The sequence below is a fragment of the Kryptolebias marmoratus genome, linkage group LG20 (genome assembly GCF_001649575.2).
Source record: "Kryptolebias marmoratus isolate JLee-2015 linkage group LG20, ASM164957v2, whole genome shotgun sequence".
Lineage (NCBI taxonomy): Eukaryota > Metazoa > Chordata > Actinopteri > Cyprinodontiformes > Rivulidae > Kryptolebias > Kryptolebias marmoratus.
Genome location: NC_051449.1, coordinates 11,028,488 through 11,037,401, shown reverse-complemented (window position 1 = coordinate 11,037,401; position 8,914 = coordinate 11,028,488).

Genomic DNA, 8,914 nt, shown 5'->3' with positions numbered 1-8,914 from the left:
ATGTTTGGCAGGAAAAAATAACTTTTGCTGCTAAAAGTTGTTATATCAATAGCCACCAAAAGGCAAATAATATGTTGCCTGTCTGTTAGCAACAAATTTCATGAATCACTGGAAACATTTTAATGAAACCTTCAGGAAATATTCCTCTAAAAAGGGATTAACTTTTGGAGCCAACCCAATTTAAGATGGCCACCACAGCCAGCTGGCCTCAGGAAACACAACATTTGTTATAATTCAGCAAGTTTTACAGATATTGAGTTAAAATCTGGTGTGGGTGTAGTTGAAAGTCATTCACAACACATACTCCAAGTGCTCATTGCATAAGAAATGTGCCTAAAAACTTTAGAATTACCTGTTGGAGTCAACCATGTTTGCCTGTTAGCAAAAAATCCCACAAACGACTCAATGGATTTTAATGAAACGTGTATATCGGCTTTTGGGGTCAATCCAGTACAAAGATGGCTGCCACAGCTAATTGACATTGTCCAGCACACAAGTGGCTCTAACTCAGTCAGTTTTACAGATGCTGAGCTAAAATCTGATGTGGTAGTAGCTGAGAGTCATTCGCAGCACAAACTCTGGTATCATATCAGAGTGTCCATAAGGTGATTTTCAAGATTTCAGTTTGATTTGGTATGATTTCAGTTCAAAACTCTGGCATGAAGGGCGGCGGGCGAAGTGCATCCCTCAAGGAATGCTAGACCTTTAATGTTAAACATTGAGCTTCAACAAATAACTTGTGGCATTTAAGCTATTTCCGAATAAGTTTTCATTCATTATCTTTGCAGTCTGGCGCATTCAGACCCCGGCTCTTTTATGGCTCGCTAAATAAAGCGACGCTTAAGTCTTTCATTGGTTTTTATATTTTCTCTGCCACAGACTGCTTACACCGCACTGTTTAAATTGATGTTTAGCACTTTAAAAAAAAAAAGCTTATCATCTTCCAAACACATTTTTTTTTCTGTCTGACTGCTTCCAGACATTTTGAACTAATGACTCTCTCTCAGTCTGTCTCGGTTTCCCCCCCACATCAGTCAGCACATCGGATGAACGGGTCCCAAATCAAACAGAAAGCAATCGTTGCATTTACTTTCTTGTTACCTCTGAGAGCTCGCTTCAAAACACCTGGAAAAAGTTTTGTCGGGGGCTGCGGTGCGTCGGTCTCATCGCCTGCTTCATCAAACTTTGAAGTGATCTCTTTCTAGGCAGCAAAGAGAATTCTGGCAATTCCCTAATGGACTCAGGCAGCATGACTTATTTAGCAGCCTCACTTTCAGCTCCTGGATTTGGGATAGTTTTTCACTCTGTTTTTCAACACTTTTTCTACATGTCCCTTGATTTTTTGGAAAATATACTTGAAAACATGATGAATTTTCTCTCTAGCCTTTTTATTTATTTATTTTTTTTTAAAAGGAGGGTGACCTCATTTACAGGGCTTCGATATTCAGCCCACATTAATTTAAACTAATCTGAATAAATTGAAGCAAAACAAACACGCCGTTTCTGTTTTACATCTAGTTACCGGCAGGAATAATTAAAGCCGAGTCTTTTCCTGACCACAACTCTCATTTTGTGCGGCACAAACAACAATCGACCAATCAGGCTGTATTTGTAGAGCACTTACAGCCAGGAGTAACGCAAAGTTTTGCCCAGGGGGTAAAAAAAAAAAAAAAAACCAACAGAAATAAACAAACCCGTGACCACAAAACAATGGGAATTCCAACAGGAATGATTGTGAAACAATTGGTAATAATCACATAAATCTAAAAACTGAGGCAATGCAATTATAAAGACATTAAAATTCCAAATAGGAGTGTTTAAACCATAACAGAAATAAAATAAGATCATAAAAGGTTGTTTTTTTTTAAGTATGCTTTCAGAAAAATGGCTATAAACATAATTAATATTGAGCTGAAGCTTAACAAATGATCAAATAACTAATTATAGTTAAAACAATTCAGGTAAAACCTATTGAAAATCAACAGAACTGAACAAAAGCAAAGTGCAACTTGTTAAAATGTGACCGAGTAGTTCAAATTTTATTCAAAGCTAAAGCAAAATGTACCTTTTGACTGCAAAATGTTTAGATTTATGGTTTCAAGGACTCTGGTCTAACCTTTTTAACCACCTGAGTAAACTTACCTGATTATTGATAGATGAACTCCACAGGCTTCTTTTTAAAAATACACAGACAGGGATGGGTCTCACCAATCCTCCCACTGTTAATAAGAACATCAAACTGGGCCACAGTTTCAGAACCAAGGTTCTCCATTTCTGAGTGACCAGGTTTGGTTTTCTGCCTCACAAACACAATCACGGCCGTGCTGCTTCCACAACCTACAGAAGACGAGGCAAAGTGTCAAAAATGAAGATTTGTGAGCCACCAAATCATGTTCGCTGACTGCTGATCCGACCTCTTTAAATGAGATGTACCGAACAGAACAGAGAGGTTTTAAGGACAGTACTGATGTTAGCATCAAGCTAAAATAGCTTAAAATAAACTAATTTTACTTTATTTTGCATGTATGCTAACAGTGGCCAGTTCATATTAAATGCCAATGATGTAAAACAATAAAATAACGTAATTAACGTAATCTTTTCATGAAAGCTGCCTATACTTTAATTGAGAAAATATATTTATACCTGGCCTAACTCCAATATATTTATAGTTACCACAAACATATCAGGACATCGTGAATATCAGGATAAAACTTACAGATTTCCTGTATGGTAGATTAAACGATATTAAGCATCAATAAAAAAAGATGTATATATTTTAATTTATTGCTAACATTTTCACTCTTTATCAAATGAAGAAACTAGGAGAAAACACTTATTTGTTTTCCTATACTTGGGTTTATTTAGGCAAAGTTTATGTATAAAATGTTGTACATAAACTTCTTTTAGACAAGATTTGAGTTCTTGTCCTCATACTGTACATCTGAATATAGACTGCATGTTACACAATTATATAAGCGAGTCTGGTCATAATAGGTTTAGTTTTTCCAATTTTTTGGTTGCGAAAGAAATTAAACCAGACTGTGCAGGGTGCGAGGATCTGCACCAATTTCATGGTGATTCAGTTTTCCGAGTCATTTCAGTCTCCAAAGTGTGAGATTAAAATGTCTTAGGTCAGCAGGTACCATCAGACGTCTCTGAGGACTCCAGCTGCATGCACAGCTTTTCTCAAATAGCTGCGGAAACATTTCCGAATAAGAAGACTGACAAGGAGCTCGGTGTAATCGAAAGCATCATTGAAAGCATCATCAAAAGCCGTGTTTTTTTTTACCAGGGTTAAATGCTGAAACCAAGTTCTTGCTGATTATTTTAAACCTAAGGGATGCAGTAAATAGCAGAAGGATAATTAGAGGAGTTTTATTTGCACAATCAGAACCAGTTTCTGCAACCAGCCTCCACATTTTCCTGTGCTGTTATTATGTGAAAATACATTAATTTCTCAGTTTCTCTCCGCTCATTTAAATGCTCAGAGTCCCAATTAAAAACTAAGCTGAAACTTTATCTCCTTAAAGTGCCTGGAAGAAGCATCTCAGCTCTTTCTTTTGCAAAACTCACATCCATTAAACAGGATTGGTATTAACCTGTTTGCTGTGTCCAAACAACATGAACAATAATGATATTTACAGAGTCGTGCAGGGGAAACTCAAGACAGATTTTCTCTGTCCGGTCCTGAAGTAAGAGGGTTTTTTTATATTTCTAACACACTGGCTGGTCTATAGGAGTTATGAGAGAAATATGAATGTCTGCAAATCAATTCCTAAAAGCAGGAAACACTTCATCTCGGATTGTTGCCTCGTGAACAAACAACACGACCGCTTGAAAAGGAGAATTATGAGTAGATGTGTTTTGTGTCTAGTGACAATTTGTGTGACCGTTCATCATGGAAAACACTCCACTTTACTCATTTTTTTGTGTGACGTGGATTTCTGTTTTCAAATGTCCTTTCTGTTTACCATAAATGGCAAAAGTGAGAAAAATTCTTCCCACAACCATCATAAATTGACTTCTTTTACCACTTTAAATCCACTCATAAGTCATGGTCATTTATACACTATGGACAGTTTTATGTCGACCTACTGCTTAAAGATCTTTGAAAAATGAAAGTGTTAAAGTGAAATAATAGAAAACAGTGAATTCCTTTTGAATTTTTGTAATTTTTAAATTTGTTTTTTGGGTCACCGTGCTCATACATTGCCAGGGTTTCAGTCATGGTCGTTGCTTGTGGATTCATAAAAAGGTTTTATGAACTGCGTAAAAAAAACTAAAAATCCTTTTAAAGTCGAAGGTCTCTAACTTTTTTGAACTGAAGTCTGTTTTCCTGGAAATCTAAAGTGAAAAGCATGGATAAAATATTCTCCTTTTTTTACATGCAGTAACTTTTTTATTAAATTTGCCACATTTTTCACTTTTACTCCTAATTTTTCAACAATATTTGGGAAATTATTTGATGTAATTATAAAATAAAAAAGAAGACTAACACATCTGCAGGATGTCAGTGTAAAAATGGTCATAATTAATGCAGATTGTTTCATTTGCTTCATTTTCCTAAGAAGTCAAAGCCTTTCTCCTGAGATTATCTGCCAGCATCAGTCCCAGAGTTTAGATCTACGCTGCAGGAGGCCTGAGAAATTCCTCCAGGCTTTATTTGAGTTAAACAACTGCAGCAAGCGGCAAGGAGGCTACTTCATGAGCCATTTTGACTGGGAACATTTTCTGATGACACAAGAGACTGCAACGTAAGTTCATTTTCACAGAGAAAGTTCCCTGAAGCAGTTTTTCATGAGCGAGCAAGTTCCTGCGGAGCGATGATGACGAGGCTGAACTCTCACACGGGATTTCAGCTAAATTGTTTTTTCTATTTTGATCAAAATCAGCGATATTAAAAAAAAAGAAGCATCCTCTAAAGATGGAGTGAAATAATCTTTGGCTCAAGTCAGGCAAGTCTGAAATGACCTCCTTTCTTTGGGGTATTTGGTGTAAAAAATGCCTCACATCATCATGGGACTTTTGCACGGAGCTCTGTGGGTCCACGGGGAGTTCAGGTGCAGCAGAGAATCCAGGATATTAGAAAACTCCAAGAGGTTGTGTTTGTGTGAAGTGCAGGACAGCGCAGAACAAGGTTTAACCTTGACTTTAATAAGGCCTCTTGGGTATTTGTGTGTGGGAGCTCACTGCTTTGTTACTTTTAAAGAAAATATATGAAAACCTGGCATGGGGCAGAGGCTCTCCACTCTGCGACAGACGGAGACAAAGAAAAGACAAAACCGGAGTCAGCAGCATGCTTAGAAGGCACAAGGTGTTGCTCAAAACACGGGTTCGAAACCCAATAAAAAGACTTTAAGATTCCTTCTTTGTTTAAATGTTCTCTTTGTGTCTTCTTTTGCTCCTTTTAATTTAAAACCATCATTCTGCTGCTTTTACCTCTTAGCTCGTCTTTTGCTACCTTAAGCTTCTAACTAGCCTTTTGCTGCTTTAAGCTTTTAGCTGGTGTTTTCCTCCTTTTAGCTCCTTCGACACATTTCATCAGTCATTCAGCACGCAGCACTCGCACAACATTTTCTGCAAAAATGCAATTTCTGTAGTTTGGGTTAAAATTTGTCTCTTTTGTTTCTTTTTTTCAGCACCTTTGAACTACCCTGACCCTACAAGGGACACAGTCCTTTTCTCGCATTGGTTTGAACAAAAATTAAGTCAATTTAAGAAATTTTACTGCAAAAAAAAAGCTCCAAGTGTAAAATATCTTAGGTCACAAGCCTTCAAAACACAGTAATGAATAAGACTGAACAAAAGAAAAGAGGGGAAAAAAAAGGACATCATGTTTTTCTTTTATGCTAATTAATATAAACGCAGATAAAGGAAAGCGTGTGTGCCACTGCTTGTGTCCTACTTTTATCTGTGTAAATGTGACTGGGTGTTTTTCCTCATTCTGGTAAGACTTCTAATGTCACTAATGGAAGTGGATAATGAGTGATCCACATTAAACCTTCCGGTTTGCATTATCTCTCAGTTGTAGCGCTGCCCAAATAAAGAAAGTCCGGACATGTTTTCGCAGCCTGTTCTTCACTGGACTCTTTGATGATGAAACTGCTGAGGGAAAATGAACTCAGAGGGAAAAGTTCAGCTCGTGCTTGTTTGATATGTATTCCCACATATTTTAAACAGCTCTAAAAGTGGTGATATAAAGCATGGAGTGAATGCAGTTTTCTCTGCTTCTTCAGTTGTTTCTTTTCTTGCCCCTTGAGAGCTTTACATAACACCCAGCCGAAGCCATCATGCAAAGTTCCTGAAACGTTTGACTTCAAAGTGATCCAGCAATTTATTTTTTTTTTTTAGTTTTCACGTCTACACTTAAATGTCCTGTAAAGCGTCGCCTCGCTCCTTCGGTGTGAAAGAAATTCAGCTGCGTTCTGTCTTAAACCTGTTCGTTGGGGCCCCCCTGTTGTGAACTTTCAAATGCGAGTGAATTTCTGACACCTACCCTCTACTTTTAGTTCCCACGTTCTGTCTGTATCCTGGTTCCCTCTCAGCTCCCCTATGATTATAAATAGATTCTAATTAGCTCCTCCAGCCATGAGCAAAAGAATTGTTCATCAAGAAGGGACTGCACTCCGAAGATTTCATACATTAAAGCTTGTGCAAAAGTCAGAAGAGGAACAAATTCCCTCTGCTTCAATTCAAGTTTTTTTTTTTTGTCTTCTGCAGAGGGGGGATTAATTTTTTTTTTTTTTTTTGGTATTTTATCAATTTTAAAATGATTCTGCGGTGCAATCAGTTCCTGTCGTGGTTCGACTGGACTGAAAGGTCAACTAGAGCCAGAGACAGAAAGTCACAGAAGACTCAGATGTGACATGAAGGCAAAACATTTGACATGGAGGTAGCCAGCACCTCTTCATCAGTCATGTTTTAACTGACCGGGTTGAACTACTTTTTTTTACTGTTTAATAAAGTCTGAGTGCCTCGGTGCAGCGGCTATTAATCATCCCCCTAAAATCTTACTTTTAATCCCCAAAGTTGTATAATTCAAAAGTTTTTTGTTTTTTTTTAAAAGGGGAAAGAAAAACTCCTAGAGCCATAAAGTGCCTTGGGTACACCTCCATACTCCATACATGCAGCAGTAAATCACCAGCTGCTCTCACTTTGTTCAAGTATTTAATCCCATTTTTCTGTTTCACATTTCTACTTTTACCCAATTTTGTCTATTTCATGCAGCCAAATCAAACAAAACCTTCAAATATTTGCTGTTAATATGTCAATTTCTGCATTTATTCAGCCAACAATGACAGTATTTATGGAAGGCACATTAAACTTTGTTCTCATCTGGGACATTATGGTCTGCATTTCATTCTGAAAGGTGTAGCTTTGATTGCTCACATTGAGTCTAATATTTTCTCCATACAAAAGCCTTTCTGTGTGACTTGTGTGCAACAATGGTAGATGAATTTGTGGCTGTGCTGAGAACCGTCGTAGATTGAATTTGAAAAAAATCTTTTCTTCTGCAGACAAAGAGCTCAGCAGCATCTGGTTTCATGTTTCTTGACTTCTTTATTATATTATCATTTGTTCAGCTGGCAACTGTCTTGTTATTCTGGAAATGCTTTTCCCCTGTATAACCTGAGCACCATTGGCGTTACAGCTCAGAAATACTCCTATAAGAGCAGCAACATTGAAAATTACGAGGTTTTCGCCTTGAAATCATGATGTTCTCGTCATTTTATTGTATGGCAATGTGCTTTAGATGCTGCTCAGTCTGTTCACAGCGGAGGTTTAGCTCATCATTTCTGCGTGTGTATATTCTTGTGTTGTAATGGCTTTCAAAACTAATGTTAGTTTGCAGGTAACGATCATTATATTGCATATTTGATATGAAGTCTAATTATCGCAGGAAAAACAGAAACCAATAAAAACAAACTGTTATTTTGGAGGAATATCTTTGAAAAACTGCTACATTTCCAGACTTTACACCCACACAATGACTTGCATTGTTAACAAAGTGTAAATCATTAACCAAGAAAAAAAAAGCCTGTTTTATCTTCCAGTCATGGTATTTTCTTGAAAATTATTGTGCTGATAGCCAAAGGGCATCAATTACTCTTAACAACCAGAAGAGTTCCTGGAGCGTTTATCCATTCAGCGTGTAATTAGCCTTTATTTCGATGAAGAGACTTATTTTAATAAATCTCATTTGTCTGCTTATAGTTTTATAAACTCATGGAATAAATTAACATTAAATTACATTTACAGAATGGTGAAATACATGCATATATTCAAGTCTACCCTCAGCTCAGTACTTAAATCTCAACCTGCAATCACAGAATTTTTTGTTACGGGACAAAAAGCTTGAGTTAAATGAAGTTATAATACATTTTTGCTTTCCTGAACTTTACAAATCCCCTGATAGCATTGCATTTAGATCTGCGATTACCCATCATGTTTCACGTTAAGGCACGTCTCTCAAATGTGAAAAAAAGTAAATCGCAAAGTAGAAACAGTTTATTACTTGAAAAGCGAATGAACAATGGCCACATAAAACGATGTTAGGCCAAGAGAAGCTGTCAGAGGGAATTTTTCATGTTGAATAACGAGGAGTAATTTGATCTGTCGTCTGTTTCCAGACTTGTATGAAATGGAGCCACACTGCCCTCTGCCTGTTTTGTGATAAAACAACATTCAGCCTTCCTTCCATGTGGAAATTCTCCCAATTAAAAATACAAACAGGTAAATCTTCGATCACACAGATGAGCTTGTGGCTTTTTCTACCCTCCAGCAAACACAAGGTGGAAACATTTTATTACTTTCAGGGTCCTGCTGGAGTTGCACTGATGAGGAGGGGGGGAAATGTAAATAAAAGTTTAAAACTGACTCCAGTTTGGCCTAAAACCTCCAGTAGCCATTTAAA